This window comes from Aotus nancymaae, unplaced genomic scaffold (genome assembly GCF_030222135.1).
Source record: "Aotus nancymaae isolate 86718 unplaced genomic scaffold, 86718_ANA_hifiasm-v0.15.2.pri h1tg000099l, whole genome shotgun sequence".
Classification (NCBI taxonomy): domain Eukaryota; kingdom Metazoa; phylum Chordata; class Mammalia; order Primates; family Aotidae; genus Aotus; species Aotus nancymaae.
In genome coordinates, this window is record NW_026988514.1 from 4810615 (window position 1) to 4828814 (window position 18200).

General features: G+C 46.5%; 1 long non-coding RNA gene across 1 annotated transcript; it reads right to left on the bottom strand.

Annotated features, from left to right (window-relative positions):
• Positions 1–3091: 3091 nt before the first annotated feature.
• LOC135271927 (uncharacterized) lies at positions 3092–16791 on the bottom strand. The gene is made up of 3 exons (XR_010340055.1): positions 16717–16791; positions 5117–5906; positions 3092–3558 (listed from the first exon to the last, which is right to left on the bottom strand). It is a non-coding gene; the product is annotated as an uncharacterized LOC135271927 (long non-coding RNA).
• Between the last annotated feature and the right edge of the window lie 1409 nt (positions 16792–18200).

The following is an 18200-nucleotide window of genomic DNA, read 5'->3' on the forward strand; positions in this document are numbered from 1 at the left end:
TTCTTACGTGGAATATCTAAGGCCTTGGTTGTCTTGCCCTTGTCAGGGGCTGCAGTTGCCTGTCCACCATCCTCATTGGATGTGAAGGCCACAAGGGGTACCCCAGGAAATCACTGCACTCCATGTAAGACTCCTCCTTGAGTGCATTAGTAAGTGGAAACTCTAGCTCCTCAGAGCCATCGGGATCCAGGCCCTTCTCCAGTTCCCTCTTGCCTGCGGATTCAGTGGCATTTTTGGCCCAAAAGTGACCAGGTGAGAATCATGACTTCAAGCTGAGTAGACGCCCTGTTGTGCTCACTTAGTGGAAGCTTCTCTCTTGACCACCACCTCCACCCCCTCTGCCACCCCAGACCCAGGACCTTTGATCAGCCCAAGCCTAAGTTTGCTGCAGCAGGAAGCACACATTCCCCGGGGGTCATGGGAGTGGCCTGAGGGCTGGGCTTACTTCCACCTTACTTAACCTCCAGCGGTCTTCCAGTCAGCTTCTCCTAGGCTCCTGCCCAGCCCGCCTGGCCCCTTGGCTCCTCCAGGAGTCTGTGCAGGGGCACATCTCAGGTGGCTTCTCCATAGAGATTGGTCAACCTTCAGGGCAGTCGTAGCTCTGCCCACGAGGAGGAATTTCCTTCACTTTTGTCCTCCAGGGACCCCTGAGTGGCAGGCCTGGGCAGTCTACCTTTGCTGGTTGGTGCTGATGCACAGGGCTGCCCTATGTGGCCCAGGCCTAGTTCTGTCCCCCTGGCAGCTGGTTGGAGAGAAGCCCTGGAGTCTGCCGATGTGAGCTGAGGGTGAGGTATCAGTGCGGCAGGTGGGGGTGCAGGAGCCTGCGCCATCTGTGCACATCATTTTCTCTTCCCCTGGATCTGCACGGGCTGGATCTTGAGCGTCCCAGTTCCTGTGTGCAAAGGATTGCTGCCATAATCACCCAAACTTATGGCACGGGGAGAGGGGGCATCTGACATCATGCAGCCCCTGCCTGGGAGCTCCTGTGGACCAGGGCTCAGTGTTGTGCCTGGAGCTGCTCTTCAAATGTGAGTAGTTCCCTGCGACTAAAGGGCAGCCCTGCCCAGATCCCTAGGGGCCCATGCGGCAGCTCGGCTACTGGGGCTTTCCGGAGACTGGAGCAGAGGCGTGCTCCAGCGGATGCCGTGTGGCCCAGGGGCAAACTGCACACAGCCGGAGCCTGCAGTGAGCCTTTTCTGGCTCTGAGCCCCACTCAGAGTTGGCAGCCAACTAGATCATGTGATAAATAGATCAGATGAGTATTTCCAGGTGTGGTTTATGTGGCATTGGAAATCCATGAGGCCTGGCAAAAGCCAGACGCCTTCTTAGTGGTAGGAGGTACAAGATGCAACGACGTGCCTTTCACCCCAGAGGAAACATCTCAGCATCACCCAGACCACCAGACCTATGAACTTTGCAGTTGGCAAAACCGCTTTGGGATCTGCCTCCACCTTCTGGGCTACATGTGCTGGAAGAGTACATCATGCTTCCAAGTCAGAGGACCTTGCACTGGGTGCCTCTGAAAGGCCAATCGAATTGTGATTTCCAGCATTAGGGTTCTCAAGGGCCAATCCATTTATTTCCATCCGAAGAATGGGACTACTAATGTCTGCCCTATAATCCTCCCAGTATTATTAAGTGGGTCAAAAGAGGAAATACACAGGAAGCACTTTGTCAACTGTAAAGCATTGGGCAAACATCAAATGATTGATATTATTATCCTGTTCTAGATGTCTCATTGCTTCTTTTTTTGGCTCTATTGGAGGCTTGAAAAAGGAGGAAGGCATAAGTTATAGGTGCCACAGAGCCCAGGGCCAGAAAATTCCTGAAAATGAAGCGAACAGGGCAAACAGGAGCATGCTTCCATCCAGGTGAGCCTGTCCTCAACCTTCCTCTACGTTTTGGCTGGTGACCTGGGATGGACGACTGAAGGCTGAAATGGAGCATTTCCAAGCCCTAATTATTTGATCGGTAGTTCTCTTAGGTGGGGCTACACTTCCCCAAGCTGTAACCAAACTCACCTTGAATGGAAAGATGGCCAAGCACTTCCTGAGCTCCACGTACTACATGAGTGACCTGCTCACTCCACGAAGCAGGCAGTCAGGTCCAGGCCCTTGGAGCAGACCTCTGAAGAAAAGGCAAGGTGTTGTCCAGACCCTCTCAGCAGCAGCACACTATTTTGGGCTGGGAGCGTGGTCTGGGATGGATCGGATTTTCCTGAGGTTTCATTTTCCCTTGAGTAGAAGGTGTGCCCCAGACAAGCAATTTGACTTGGACGCAGATGACCAAGTGAATGGATTTCTGGGGAAGACAACTGGAGCATCAAAACAGGTTAATGACAATGACACAGGAAGAGGCACCAGGAGCAAACCTTGGGGGGTTTGGCTTCAGGAGTGAGTTCTGTCTGGCCTCCCCTGCTGTGTTGCAGGGCTGCACCAGAGTTGAGGACGGTCAGGGGCCAAGCTGTTTCCCTGTGCACCTGGCTTTCTCGAGCAAAAGTATGCTGGAAATCCAAGCCTTTCTCTTGGGGGTGATTGAAGGAAATCACTAGAAATACAGCAGTATCCCTGGACACCGAACAAGCGTGACTTATGGGATGCAATCTCAAAGCAATTTTTATTGTCAGTGTGTGGATTTTTATTTTTTCTTGGTCCTGGATAAAAATTCAGCAGTTCCAGGACAAGAGTTATTTATTAAAAAGAAAACTTAGAAATTAGAAAAAACTGTTGAAGCACAATACTAGGATAATGTGAGATTACGAAAGCACACAGGGACATTCGTGCAGAACCTGAAGCGTGAGGGAGGACTAGGAGCGAAAGTGGAAACATTCTTCTTTCCAGGACTGAGCCTCTGGTTTTGTGCAGCTAACATTAGGCCTGGCCTGCATAAAAAAGGTAAGTCCTCATGGGCATTTATGTGTCTGCAACTCTAGTGTGGTATATCTATGTATTTTCCCCAAAATTAATTTGCAGACTTTTGGAGAGAATAATGATAAAATGAAAACCACAAGGAAAAATACACTTGTAAAAGATTAGGAACAAATTTGATGGCCTATTACTGCCTTTTAAAATTAATGACAATTCTAGAGCTGGTATAAAATGGAGTTTATTTAAATAAACCCAATCACATTGTAATATCTTAACAAGAAACAGTTTTCTCTGTATCATACTGCAATGTTAGTTTGCATGAAAAAGCTCCATGGTACAATGGCAAACAGGGCTAAGGTTGTTTGCTGATGTCTCAATGGAAAGATTGTGTATTGCGTTGTAAGTGAAACATACACAATAAAAGCAGAATTTCACGTCTGTAAACTATCCCCATATTTTTCTAAATTTCATGGGTTTTCAACTGAACAAGAAATCCACAGGAAACCTATCACTTGTAAACCTGGAGCTCGCTCCTGTCTTCATCCTGTCTGGCTGGTGTTTCATCTCAGAGAGTGATGTGGCTTTAAGGCAGAGGGCTCTGAGCAGATGGGCTGGCTGAGATGCCCAAGGTCCTGTTTATTTGCCTTTGACCGTGGGAAGTTATATCCCCTTTCTAAATCTGTATCTTCACCTGTGAAATGAGAATAAAAAATTAGTACCTATTTCAAAGAGCACCTGTAAGAAAGAAATGAACTAATACACACGATGTGTTTATTCAAATTGAGCCTAAAACTGAGGAGAGTTGATAAATGACACCTATTTCTATTTTTCTTCTTATGAGAAACTTTCATCGAAGGCTGAGTGAGTTGACTCAAACGACATTATAGAGCACCTGCTTTGTGCAAGACATGGGGGGTTGGACCATCACAAGGACTTCAAAGGAGCAGAGAAATGGTAGAGGAGCAGCCACCACACTTTAGGAGTGTGAAAAGAGCAGCACACACATACAACACACGCACCCGCAGCCTGTAAACACCCACACCCTCTCGCACGTGAACACCAGAGCAGAGCTCTCAGCTCATCCTCGTTCCCTGTGCTCCCGCATCTCCCTTGCAGTCAGGTCAGATGTTCCGCCCAGTGACCTGTGAGTGTCTGTGAGAACAGTCACCTCCACGCTGAGCAGGTGGGAGCCCGTGAGCTTCCTTTGTCTCTGCTGCTCGGACCTGGGAGGTCATGGACCTAGGTCACATAGAGCAAGGTGAAGGAAGCTGCCTGGCCCAAATCAAATACTGTGTGAGAAATAAACTTTTGTGCATTGCAACTGTGATACAGGGGTTGGTTGTAAGAGCTAGTCGAGTGTCAGTTATTCTGAGATGTTCATCTATTACCTAAAAGGTCTCAGCTCTTGAATGAGGGAACAATATCCAAAAGCCGCCAGAGCAGACAGCTCAGATAGGGCTTCAATAAACATTAGACCCATTAAGAGGCACCGCTGGAAAGACCATCCTGACAGTGAGCTCTTACTGCATCTGCCCAGCTTGTGTTTGGAGAAATCATCTTTTGCTTCCTACAGTGGCTTATGCCATGTTGGAGACCCTCGGAAACTGGATTCTTCCCTCATCGCCTTCTGGCCCTCTTGATGATTGATCCTCATGCCCCCGCAATCCAGACGTCCAGAACATCAAGCGTGGCTTCTTGGCAGGAGGTGGTGAGGGACGTGCAAAAGATTCAGATAAGTCTCAGCCACAGGCAGAGGCTGTGACAAGGCAGCTGGGGACGGGCAGGGCTGTTGCCGGATTGTCTACACAAGCCCATTGGAAAATAGCAACTCGTGGGATTTAGGCTGTGAACCAGATCGAAGGGAGTCAAAGGCTCCTAATGGCGATTGAGAACAAGGAAGAGCCAAGAGGCTGGTGGTTACAACGTGGGCAAAGTGCAGGTCTGCTCAGAACAGTAGCCAGCAGGTAGCCATGTCTGCTATGTGCTAAGTTTCTTACCTACATGATCTGTTTTGATCATCCTGATACCCTTATGGAGTAGGACTGATTACATGTTAATGATGAAAAAACACTGAGGTTTGAAGATGGTAAGCAATTTGCTCAAGAATTACAGAATTATTAAATCTTGGAGCCAAAATTCAAGATGAAATTCCTCAGACTCAAAGGCACTTACTCTCTTCACTTTAGCCTCCCAAGAAAGAAAAGACATGAAACAAAATGGATGGCTTAAGAAGCCGGCATGGCCATTACTTGTGTGACTTGGCAGGACATGGCGTTGGGACTTCTGGAGCAGGCCGGGAGGAAGAGGAAGCAGGAAATAGGTGTGGCAGAAGCAGCAGGATCCAGGTCAGGGTCACTTTCCAAGGGGAAATCTATTCTGGTCATCTGGGCAATGGCAGCAGTTTCCAGTACGTGCAGGTGGACTAGGAGGCAATGACATTCTTGTTCCACCTGATTTGTTTAGCACATTGCTGGATGTGTAGGGCAGAGTCTCACCTCAGAAGGGGTCTGGGCAGGACTGCACAGGACATCAGTCCTTCCACCTGGACCTCTGGGTAGAGGTCCAGGCCCTGAGGGTGGGCTGGATGCAAATCAAAACACAGAGATGGACATGTTGCATTCTGACCAGGGAGACCTGGCCAATCTCAGCGGACTCTGACAGTGCAGAGACTGTGAGGGCATCAGCCTCACCTCGGACTGCAGGATCCCCACGAGCAGCAGCAGGGACTGCTCGCCAGATGGCAAGGCTAAGCCTGCAGATTCTGGGGCTGCCGAGTGCCTACAGCCTAGTGCTGTGGAGAAAGCAGCACCTGACACCGGTTCAGAGGAGACAACCTGCCACTCTCCGAGTTACATGCTGGATTTCACTCCACTTGGGGGTCAGATTCTGGATGGAATTTAGGGCCATCAGAGGCAAGGACTGAGGGTTGCTAAGGCTGGGAGGTTGGTTGCAAGGTCAGCGATGTGGTTGTTGATGTGAATGAAGGTGAAGATGATGAACCAGGTACCTGACATCCAGCAGTTTATAGACAGCAGATCCCTAAAAGGATGGGGCAGGAGGTGAGGCAGCTATCCCTCAGATACCTACCAGCTGTGACCAGAGTCCCCAGGACATGTCCCTCTCTTGGGAATCACAAGCTGACGACTCTTGGGCTCTGACCGGTTTTGCATGGCTTGCACTGGATTAAAAGGTGAATTTAAATGTCCTGGGTGGGACCTGTGTTTTCCAGGCCCACCAGTCCCATCTGATACCCGGACTGCTTTACTCAGGTGCACCGCCTGCCTGGGCTGTGGGCATCTGGGAACCGTTGTGGGAGCACCCCCAGCCTGGTTCCATGCAGAGGCAGTGGTCCAGCTTCAGACTCAGCCTCAGGACTCACAGTGCAGTGAGCGTGGCCCTTCCCCTTCCCTGACTCCCCCCTGCAAACTGTTTCCCCAGGAGAGGACCCAGAAATGCCCCCGGCATCCGCACCACCATCCTGCTCAATCTGGAAAGGGAGAGCAGAGAGGAAACCGGAGAGTGTGGGGAGAAATAGTGGTGAGACAAAGATTGGAAGGGTCAGGGAAGACCAAGGAAAAGATAGGACCTTCTCCTGAGAGTCCAGTGTGATTCTGATATGTCTGGGAGCTCCCACACATGTATTTTCCAGGTCCTGCGATTTTAATCACAAATTTCTGCACGAACCAAGAGTGAGGTGGGCTGGTAGCACAGGCCTAAGAGTGACAGTTCACACACCATTCAAGGAGCCGGTAGAGGGGTGCCTCCGAGAGGACGAGCTTCAGGATGAGGGAAATACACCGGAGCAGAACTGAGTGAGTTAGAACAGGAGAGGTTGTTCCTCTTCCTGCCCAGCCTGCTGGGTCCCAGCCGCCGGCACATGAGCTACTGAGACCCAGGCATATGGCCAATCCACAGGAGGTGGGCTGTGGGTGTGAAACACATGGCAGACACACACGAGCTCAATGGCCTGGCCTGAGGAGGAGAAAACAACCGATCCCATTAGTAAGTTGTGTGTAGGTTACATGCTGAACTGATAATATTTTGGATGTATTAGGTTAAATAATTTATATTAAATAATTTTAATCATTTAATATAATTTCTTTTCACCCTTTTTTTTACTCTTTTTTTTAGTGTGGCTCCTAGAACATTTGAAACTACACGTGTGCTTTGTATCACACTTTATTGGACAATACTAATCTAGGCTCCTCTTAAAGCTCCAGGAGCAAAATATATGAACACAGAAGAAAACATACATGTGCGTGTGCACGCATGTGTGCGCACGCACACACACACACACACGAGTTTCAGGCAGCTCCAGCAGCGGGAAGACAAGACTGCTCTAGAGAAATCTCTTGAAACCATGAATTAAAATACAACACAGACCACCCCCAGCCCTTGGGGAGCTCCTGCTAGTGCTCAGTCCCCACTGCACCAGCGCGCTTGGCTCATCTGTTCCTGTTCCTGCCCCTGCCTCCAGCCCAGTCCAGGCTGCTTCCACCTTCTAAACGCCACCACAGACTCAAGGTGCCAGACATGCTGGGGGAAAACAAGCACTTACATTTTGGGAATAAGAAATCTTTTTCTCAGGCTTTGGGGTTAACGGTATGAGGATTTCTGCATTCCAGCTGCCACGCTGGGTCTCTGGCAGGCCAGCTGTTCTCTGCGCTAATGGAAAACATAACGCAGTAGTCATTTCAATGTGTAAAAAGTTCAGCAGAATTGTTGGAGCTATCACCATAAATCAGAAATGACTTTCTTTAGGGACTCGATTGCCACTTGATCTAGCATTTCCTGGCACCTTGCCTATCATAGAACGAAGCCACGATTGCTTCCTACACAAAATGTTATCAAGAAAACGTCTCACCAGAAGCCCACAGAACGCTGACCAGCCTGCAAGTTTTGATAATCTATGGCTGGCCTTGGTATTGAGAATAAATTTGACAATGGGACCCATTGTTAAGTTGGACAATATATTCCTTGGAACAGCTTCCAAATGAAAACGGGGCTCACACAGCTTTTTGCATATCATTTCTTCCAGAAAAAGGAGAAGTGGACTCTTTTCAAATGAGAAAATTCAGCAAAATATTCATACTGTGAAATCTGAGAAATTATCCTAAGCAATCTCCATGCTGACATGTTCTGTTACTGTATGACCCGGGAAATGTGAATCGGCTGAAGGAAGGGCAGGGTGACAGCTGCATGATGGAAATGTCCAGAGTTCCCTGAGCGTAGTTCCTTACACGTAAAGGAGGAACGCTGTAGTTGGGAAGGACACGGGGAAGATCTAGATGACTCTCTCCAATGTCGCATAGCTTTTCTTGGCATGTGCGCCGTCGGGGAAAGAGGCCGGGAGGGGAAGAGGGAGACTGTAGGATTTGTAGGTAGAAATTCTGCCTTTCACAAAGCCAGGGAGGCACTAACCCCAGCTGACACTTGTCATGGGCTGTGAACCATGAACAGGCCAAGAACCGCAGTGACCGTCGCTGGTACTCAGCAGAGAACAAGGGCACTTCTGGGAAACTCCTGATGTCTTCCAAACTGACAAAGAACCGAGGGCAGAGATGCTCCGTGCAGGTCTTCTCAGAACAGCTGGCTCCCCAGCTCCCCGGGCAGCTGAATCAGCACAGAGAATTCTGTAAGTCTAACCCTATCTCTTCTTCCCTGCCCCTTCCCTTGGGTCGGAATAACTCAGACCGGGATCTCAACTACTGATTCTGGACAAACATTGCACTCCCTCTGTAATGATGAGCACACAGAGGAAAAGCACCAGGAGAATGAGGAGATAACACAGTTCAAAAGGAGGAAGCACTCTGAGGAATCAGGGAAAATATTTTCCTATAAAATATAGTTTCTGCAAGAGATGGGAACATTTTGAGAACACTTCTGATTTGTGTTTCCAATAAACTTCAAATGAACATTTCTTCTGTGAAATTTGAGTAGAGAACCATAAAGAAAAAACAAACAGTGTGGGGAAGGCTGTGAGGAGATTTAAAAAGTGTTCATTTCAGAAATGGAAACGGGAAGGGGAGAGCAAAATAGACCTTTCAGTAGAAAGATTTTATAAGAGAGAAGTCAAATTTGACATCACGGAAGTCAGAGGAAGAGGATAAGAGAACATTAATGAGAGAAAATATAGGAAAGGTATGACTAAGACGATTTAATTGATAAATATTAGGCATTTCAGAAAGAGAACCACCGAAAGTGGAGCTCTCATTAAAGAACTATTTGGTGGAAATTTTCTGGAGCTAAACACAGACTCGAGTTTTCGAAAATGTAGACAAAATTAATGAAGGGTTTTTATTGCCTAGACTTACCCTGATAATGTATTTGAATTTTAAGAATAAAAAACAAATTCAGTGAGGTTCAGGTAATAAAACTTGGTTCCTGCTTCTTTGTAACACGAAGACAGTGATTAACAGTTGTGGAACTGTGACCAGGAAAAGGATGGTGACCCACATGGGGTTTCCAGATAAAATGCATGATGCTCAGGCAATCTTGGGGGCATTCTTATACCAGAAGAGTTATTTCATGTTTATCTGAAATTTAAATTGAATTCTCCCATTTTGGCTCCTGTAGCTGCCGTGTGGACATTGAGATCCCAGTGCAGAAGAGCTGTGTTCTCTTGTGTACATGAGCTTGGAAGTTCAGACCCCACCTGACAGTCTGGACAGACAACACCCACAAAAAAACTCAAAGAAAAAACATCTTAATGAATCATTTTTTTAAGCCAATTGAGTCAGGAATCAAAACATCAAGTTCAAAAATGGAGAATTCATGATATAAAATGCTAATAAAAAATAACGTCTTCCCCCAAAACAAACATAAACTATAGAACAAAATTGATGTAATTGTCAATATGACATTAGAACACAACGAGAATGCCAGAAACAACTTCCAAAAGAGGACACATGGTTAAAAATGTTAATTAAGTAATAGTGATCTAGTCCAAAGTACCTACTATATCACTAAAAATTGGGAATTGAATGGCCAGAAGAAAGAAGTAAAAGCAGAGTATATTACTCATATCACATAAAGAAAGATGAATTTATATTGCCTTTTTTTTTTCTGAAGCAGGGTCTTGCTCTGTTGCCCAAGCTAAAGAGCAGTGGTGCAATCACAGCTTATTGTAGCCTTGAACTCCTGGACTCAAGCGTTCCTCCTGCCTCAGCCTCCCAAAGTGCTGGGATTACAGGTGTGAGCCACTATGCTGGGCCTATTTTGATAATGAAGATTAGAGAAAACAGATTCCAATGCATACTTATTAAATGCCATTCCTAATAGAATGAAAATAGTAGATACAATTTCTAAATCACAAGGGAAAAGTCAGGTTAAAAAAGTAACCTCAATATAAAAGGCCTGTTAAGAGAACCATAAAACAAAATAGCAGAAATAAAACTAAGCATATAAATCATGTTAATAAAATAATCAGCATGAACTCTTATTTTGAATCACAGACTCACATTTGGTTAAGAGTAAAATTTAAATACTGTGTTAGTGTACCCAGTTAATCCAAAAATATTAAAAATAAAACAATGGGCAATGATATAGTGGATGAATCCAAACAAAAAGAGACAGCAGTATGAATATGAACAGGAGACAAAGTGGAACTCAAGGCTAAAACAGCTAAAAGAAAAAATACACAATGAAAGTATGACAATTTTGCACACTTCTATGGTGATAAAAAAGCATCAAATGTAATTAGCAAAAGTTCTAGCAATGAAAAAGAAAATGAGGAAAGCACCAAAATTTATGTTGCGACAAATCACCTGGACAACAGCCAATAAGTGAGTAGAGGATTCAAACCATGTCACGTATTTGTATGGCACAAATGGAGAATGTACTTTTCCAAATATACTTAGAATATTGATTACAAATTGATTATAAAAAACAACACATTTTCCAACTAGCAATTAAAATTTGCACAAGTGCCCAGTGTTTTGGTTGTGTTGTAAAACACCCAGTGCTGTTGGGGAATCCTCACAATAATGGCTATTGTTATCATAAAATATTGATCAAGAGCCTGCGATGCACATGCGTCCCTGCAGTGTGCCACAGACAGGCAGCCCAGGGGAGGCCATTGCCATGCATTCAAGAGAAAAGAAAAGAAGCCAGGCTTTGGTCAGTTGTTAATACACCATCTCCTGACTCCCAAGCATTGGTTCATCATCCAGCTGGCAATTGTTGAGCCTTAGCCAATGGTGGAACCAAACTCTAGTGTCTCTGGAGTAATTTCCATTTCCAACAGAAAGTGAGTGACTTTCACTGACTCTCACCATTTGGATTTGAGGCATACATGCTTTATGGTGGAATAAGAATGACTCGCCCTGGAAGGGTCGTGTTTTAGAAGGAGTGATCTTCATTGTGAAGTCTAAACTGTTCTGGAAATAATAAGCTTTGAAACCAAGGTAAGTAGTTTTCATTTTAAGCAACATTTCAGGCCCACAGGGTAATTAATTGCTTATAAGGTGATTCTTCACTGTACAAATTAACTCAAGGGATCTTAAATACTGAACATGCTGGTGTGTTGCAAATTAGGTTTTTACATGACTTCTCTAGAATGTATTTATGTGTACCTCTGAGGAAAAATCATTGACTCTCTTACCAGGGGTGTCAACAGGGTATAAAATGAGACCACGAGTCTCTCCCTGGCAGGAGTGGTGTGCTTAAAGACAAAGCCACCTGCAAGGTTAGTAGATTGTTTTTAATAAGTAGATAATGGAGAAAAAGCATGAAAATGTTTCCTTCAACATGTGACATAGCTTCATTCTAATCTGACTCGGTGGTGACTTTGTATTTTTAAGGAGCTGAACTCCTTGTCCATTTTCATCCAGTTTCACCAGAATCTGACCAGGAATGATGTTGAAAAGCTCCTCAGCCATAAAGTCCCTGAAGTTGTCAGAGCCCCACTTGTCCTGTCCTAGGTCACCCTGCCTGTCAGAGAACGGAGTCCAGTTCACGTACTCCCCGCCTGAGAAGTTTATACCTTGTTCCATACATACACAATCTTATCTTGAGCTCCTTTTAATTTGAACACTGACATCAGTTATTTACAGCTGCATGATTTCATTCCACATGGTGGTAATATTTTTTTCTCCAAATATGGACTCACTGGATGGTCATACATAAAGCAATCTGGGCGTAGGAAATGGAGTATCCTTCCCCCTGGGGTCATTCCAGGGGAGGCAGGGAAGGAAGCAGAGCCTCTCTATTTCAGGAAAGCTGATGGACGCTTCGACTCCGAGGCTGGCCTGGAGGGCCGGTAGCTCAGAGGCAGCTGCCCTCAATCTCACAACTTTAATGAAGGAGGGCTGCCGGATTTACATTGTTTAAACACTTAACGAAATTAGCTATGAAAAGAAGGATGGGAGGAGCCCTGGTTAGTGGGGGAATTCAGGACTTCTGTCTTCACACACTTCATACCCACACACACACAAAATGATTTTCCCAAGAGGCTGCCAGGGGTAACTGGCAAGACATTATGTGCCTCTTTATAGCAAAAGTAAAAGCAACAAGATTAAAAGCAACAAAAATGCCTGCTTTGGAGAGCTGTGTCTGGTGGGGACTGGTCAAGGCTCCGGCGCTCCAAGCCCATGGGCTGGGCTGATTCTGAGCTGGCTCTGGATCAGCAGGATGAGTGCTGGCCTAGAATGGTGCATCTGAAATTTAATGATGGGAACCCAGGGCGTCCAGTGCTGGAAATGGAAACACTGGGATGGAGGTGGGAGCTTGCAGGCCCAGCCTTCTGCGTCTTTTTCAAATTATTCCTGGCCTACTAGATTTTTAGTTTAGCTCCAGCTGATTAGAGCACAGTTATGTCTAAGAAAGTTAAACCTTGACTGTTTGTCAAGCTGGGGTGGTCTCTAGGAGATGGTCACAGAACTCTGTCGTTGAACTATCTTCTTCATTTTAATCAATGGGTTGAATGACATGCAAGACATATTTACCTAACATTCCAGTAACTAATATGAAAGCGCATATGAAATAGAAGACAAAATCATGAGTGGAAATAAATGTGAAAAAATGGTAAATTGAGCTGAGATCAACAAGGTGAAGCTTGCAGGAGTAAATGGAAGATTCTAAAATCAGATTCTAGAAATGCATTTCATAAGCACAGTGTAGGAGAACCCCAGCTGGGCGGACGGGACACTTCAGAAAACCCTCTGTGGCCCTGGCTATGTGAGGAATAATAAGTGACTCTCTTACCAGGGCTGCCAACAAGGGATAAAATGAGGAGAACACATGTCTCTCCTTGACAGGAGTGGCGTGCTTTTAGACAAAGTCACCAGCAAGGTTAGTAGATTGTTTTTAATAAGTAGATAATGGAGAAAAAGCATGAAAATATTTCCTTCAATACATGGCATGGGCTCCATTCTAATCTGACTCAGGGGAAACTCTGTAATTTTAATTTTAAGGAACTAAGCCCACGGTGAGCCATGAAGAGCCAGAATTTGCTCCCTTAAAAAGCTCCAGTGGATCTGGATTACCTCGGAGGAGAGAGACGCCCCAGGCCGTTGCTACAGCACTGCTAGCACCATGGCTTTCTGAAGTACCAGGTGGACACTGTTGAGTCCTCTTTAAGAAACAAGATTGAGTCTTTCCCCTAAATGATGACATGAAGCATCTTTAACGAATGGGACTCCTCAAAATGACCTGAGGGAAGCTGAGCGGCATCTCACTCAGGTGGACAAAAGTTTCAGTCCTCCAGCGTAGAAACTCCCAGGGCTGAGGGACGTGGCTGAGATGAAGAGGTGTTCTGGGCCCCTCCTGACTTTCTGGGGTCCTCCAGGCCTACACTGGGCTCCCTGGGGAGCTACCATCTGAGCAGAGGTGCAGAGATGAAGGCTCGTGCCCTGGAGGATTGCTCTCATCCAGTGCTCACATCACTGGACTGAGGGGGCTGCATCAGCGCTGTTCCCTTCCCCATTCTGTGGGAAGCCAAGGGGATTGGCGTCTACCTCTCTGGGGGGGCCACAGATAGAGGAGCCTTTGATAAAGCTGCATAGTTCATATAAGGCCAGTCGCCTTGCCAGGAGCTCGGACACACCCACCCCTCTCTGCGCCTAGAAACTACTTCACCACTCCACGCCCAGCACCAAGCCCCACACTCAGCACCTAGCTCTGCCACGTAACTTTCCCCTGCCCACTTCTGCACTCAGCACTCAAATCTGCACTGAACACTAGGCTCTGCACTCAGCACCTAGCCCGCAGTTGGAAAAAACCCTGCCAAAATTTAAAAGAAGCCCCGCCCAAAGCTGCCCAATAGCATTTTGCCCCATCCAGGTCCCCCTCCCACTGAGCGGCCCGCTTGCCGGAAATCCCGCCTACCTGCCAATAACAACTTGTTACGTCCACGTTCGGTTTCCCCGCAGCCAATCGGAACGCCTCCACTCCTATAAAACCCCACGTCTGAGCGGAGTCAGCGCGACTTCTCTGGCCCCTTTCCTGGAACGTGGAAATTTGCCCAATAAATTTGTATTTAATCTACTTATGCTGGTCTCAGTTTCCTCACTTTAAACTCGGCTATAACCCTTACAGTTCACAGAAACGGTCACAGACCCCCCAGTCTCTATTGTCTTCCTTAAACTGGTAGCAGAAGATTTTGCAGATGTTCTCTGCTGTATGCAGGGCTTTGTGACAAACCTCTACCCGGGTTCCATTTCTGCTCCTCAGTGTAGGGTGTTTAAAGGTGTGCTGTTTCATCTCTGTGAGTTCCTTCAATCTGTGGCTGAGAGGTGGGGCCCCACCAGTTTCCCATTCTGCAGAGAGGGGCCTGGACACAGGAGAACTCAGAACGGCCACATGCCTGGGCAATATGAGGCTGGACATCGAACCCAGGTTCTGAGGTCCAGTCCATCATGTTTAGATACCATCCTCTAGGTGGCAGGATTACTCACGTCTCTTTTGGTGAATTTTCTTCATGCTTTGTGTATTTTCCAGTTTTCTACATAAAGACACTTTACACTAATAATAAAAAAGTTTGAAAACAGTGCTATACAGACATGAATTGAGCCTACCTCAGAGAGTAGACTGGTTTCACCTGTTGTGAACGGACTCCTCACCTGGGAACTGGGAGCTTTCTGTTCATGGCAGCCAGAACACTGAGATGCTGTGGTTTTGGCTGGCTTCATCTCAGACTGTGATATTGCAGTGTCTTCTCTAATCCTGCCCCTTTAATCCAAATACCACCTGTCTACTGGTCTCCTCCCTAAAACAAGCCAGCCCCAAACACTCAACAGTGTCTCTGACAACTGGATGAGGAGTTGGCTCCCTCCTCAGCCTCCTTTCACACTGGGAAGCTGCACTTTCTGTGCCTCCCTTGTCTCTGAGCTCCAGGTGATCCGTTGAAGAGAAGTAGTTTGAAGAACCTGAGTAGCCAGGAACAGCCAACCAAGGGTCTCAGTTCTAAAGAGCTCAAGGGCCATGTAGTCTGCAAGCCACGTGGGCTTGAGAGACCCATCAGGGGCAGGCCCAGAGGCACAGCTTTGTGATTCAATGGATCAAAGAATTGCACTTATTATTTTTGGGAGGTGTGACCTTGTCTTTTGTTGTACTACTATAATAAAATGTCTTTGACTGGGTAATTTATAAAGAACAAAATTTATTTTTTATAGTTCTGGAGACTGGGAAGTCCAAGAGCAAGTTGCTGGCATTGGTGTCTGCCTAGGGCTGCTCTCTACTTCCAAAATGGTGCCCTCTTGCTGTAACTTCACGTGGAGGAAGGCGGAAAGGCAAGGCACTGCTCTCTTCAATCTCAAGCCCTTTGGTTAGGGTAAGTGGTGTTAAAAGAAAAAAACTCAGACTAATTAAATTTCATGGAGTTTATTTGAGCAATGAAAAACAAAACAAAGCAAAATGAAACAAGAAAGATTCATAAATTAGGCAACCCTCAAAAGTGAAACAGGCTCAGAAGACTTCAGGCAGTAACATGATCAGACAACATTCCTAGATGCAACACAGAAGTGAGGTACAGAGACAACTTAATTGGTTGCAGCTTAATTGGTTAATTAATTATGGCCCAACAGTTTACATCATTTGAATCAGCCAGCCTTCTGTGATTAACTGAAGCTCAGCTGCCCGAAACTGACTGAAGCTCAGCCATTCACAAGAGTATATTTCTAAGTTAATTAGTTTTATTTAGCATGAATGATTTCATATTGACTTGGTCTGTTGGGCCCAATACAGAAGCTTAGTTCAAAGCAATGGCCTCCTACAAATTTTATTTAATAGTGCTTATCTCATTAATGAGGGTAGAGCCTTCATGACTTAATCACCTCCCAAAGGCCACATCTCTTAATGCTACTGCACTGGGGATTAAGTTTCAAAGATGAATTTTGGAACAATATAAACATTCAAACCATAGCAGGCCCTTTGTGAACTCTGTGCTCTCCTGGTGTCTCAGTCCGTCCAGGCTGCTATAAAAGAATATCATAGCCTGGGTGGCTTATAAACAACAGGATGTATTTCTCACAGTTCTGGGGGCTGGGAAGTCTCAGATCAATGCACCAGCAGTTTTGTGTCTGGTAAGAGCCTGCTTCCGGGTTCATAGACAGCACCATCTCCTGTGGCCTCACATGGGAGGAAAAGCATGCTAGAGCTCTCTGGGATCTCTCAGGGCACTAATCTCATCATGGGGTGCCACTGTCAAGACCTCATTTAAACCTGATTACTTCCCATAGATCCCATCTGCAAATACCATCACATGGGGGTTAGGTTTCAACATATGGATGCTTGAGGGGGGTGCAAACAGTTCATGGCACTGTCCTCTAGCCCCTGAGTCAGCACTCTCTGCCCTGGGCGTTTCTCCCCCAAGGTCTGCATCACCTGGCACACTTTACCACCATGAGCCTGCCCTGTGTTTCCTGAGGATCTGCTACCTCCCTGGATTGTCACTGCCCCTACCTGTCATTCTCCTCTTTTGGCTGTTCCAGAACTCAGAGGTGCATTGTTACCATGGGGCTATTATTACATCTTCCTGGCTGGCCTCTCCTCTCTCCCAACTCCTGCTTCTCCCTCTGCTGGAACAGTGACTTTACTGGGTGTGAATTTAATCACTCCAGCCCCACTGAGCATACTTGGCTGACTCCCAGCTGCCCAAGGTTGCAGCCCAGGTTCTGACCCTGGCCTTTGCCCACCTTTCCTGCCTTGACCTCATCTCTCTCTCTGTGCTCACCCTCCCACCCCTCATTGCTTCCCCAGCGGTGGTTCCTTCAAGCTGCTTGCTTGATGCTCCAGTTCTTCCTTCTCCTTCCTCTCTGCCTGGAAAACCTCTCGCATCTTTCAAGGTCAGGATCAGAGGCTCAGCCTCAAAAGGCCACAGTGCTTCTGCCTCCTTAAAAATAATTCCTTTGTCTTGGGATTCTAAGGGTTTCTTGGCCATTTCTCTATAGAAACAAATCCTGGATTTGAGTTCCAATTCTGTCCCATATCTGCTGGTGACTCTGGGCAAGTCATGACAGGCCCTGGGCAATTTGGCCTGTCAGAATCTCAGTGTCTTCATGCAGAAAGTCAGAACAGTAATGGTTTCCTCTGAGCTGTGGATGGAATTGTGTTCCCCCAATTCCTATGTGAAGTTCTTACCCCAGTGTGACAGTATTTGGAGATGGGGCCTTTAGGGGAGTGATTAGGTTTAGGTGAAGACTTGAGGGTGGGTCCTCATGATGGGGTTAGTGTCTTTATATGAAGAGACACCAGAGAGCTTGCTCGCTCTCTTTGTCCTGTGAATACACAGCACATAGGCAGCTGTCTACAAGCTGAGCAGAGGGGTCTTACAGGAACCAACCCTGCTGGAAGCTTGATTTTAGACTTTCAAACTCCAGAATCATGAGAAAACAAATCACCCTTGTTGAAGCCACCCAGTCTGTGGTATTTTGTTATGGCAGCCTGAGCTGCTAAGACACCTGGCAATCATCATGAGGTTTAAATATGATTCCATAGGCCGGGCATGGTGGCTCCAGCCTGTAATCCCAGCACTTTGGGAGGCTGAGGTGGGAGGATCATGAGGTCAAGATATCAAGAGCATCCTGGCCAACATGGTGAAATCCCATCTCTACTAAAATACAAAAATTAGCCAGGTGTGGTGGCAGCACCTGCAGTCTGAAGCAGACACATTCAAACTGTAGTCATTTCTGCAGCTGGGGTTGGTTTGGGGAGAGGGAGTGGGGATCTGTCCCAGCTACTTGGGAGGGTGAGGCATGAGAATTGCTTGAACCTGGGAGGCGGAGGTTGCAGTGAGCCAGGATTGTACCACTGCACTCCAGCCTGGCAACAGAGTGAGACTCTGTCAAAAAAAAAAAAAAAAAAAAAAAAAAAAGTAAAGAAATATGATTCCCTAAG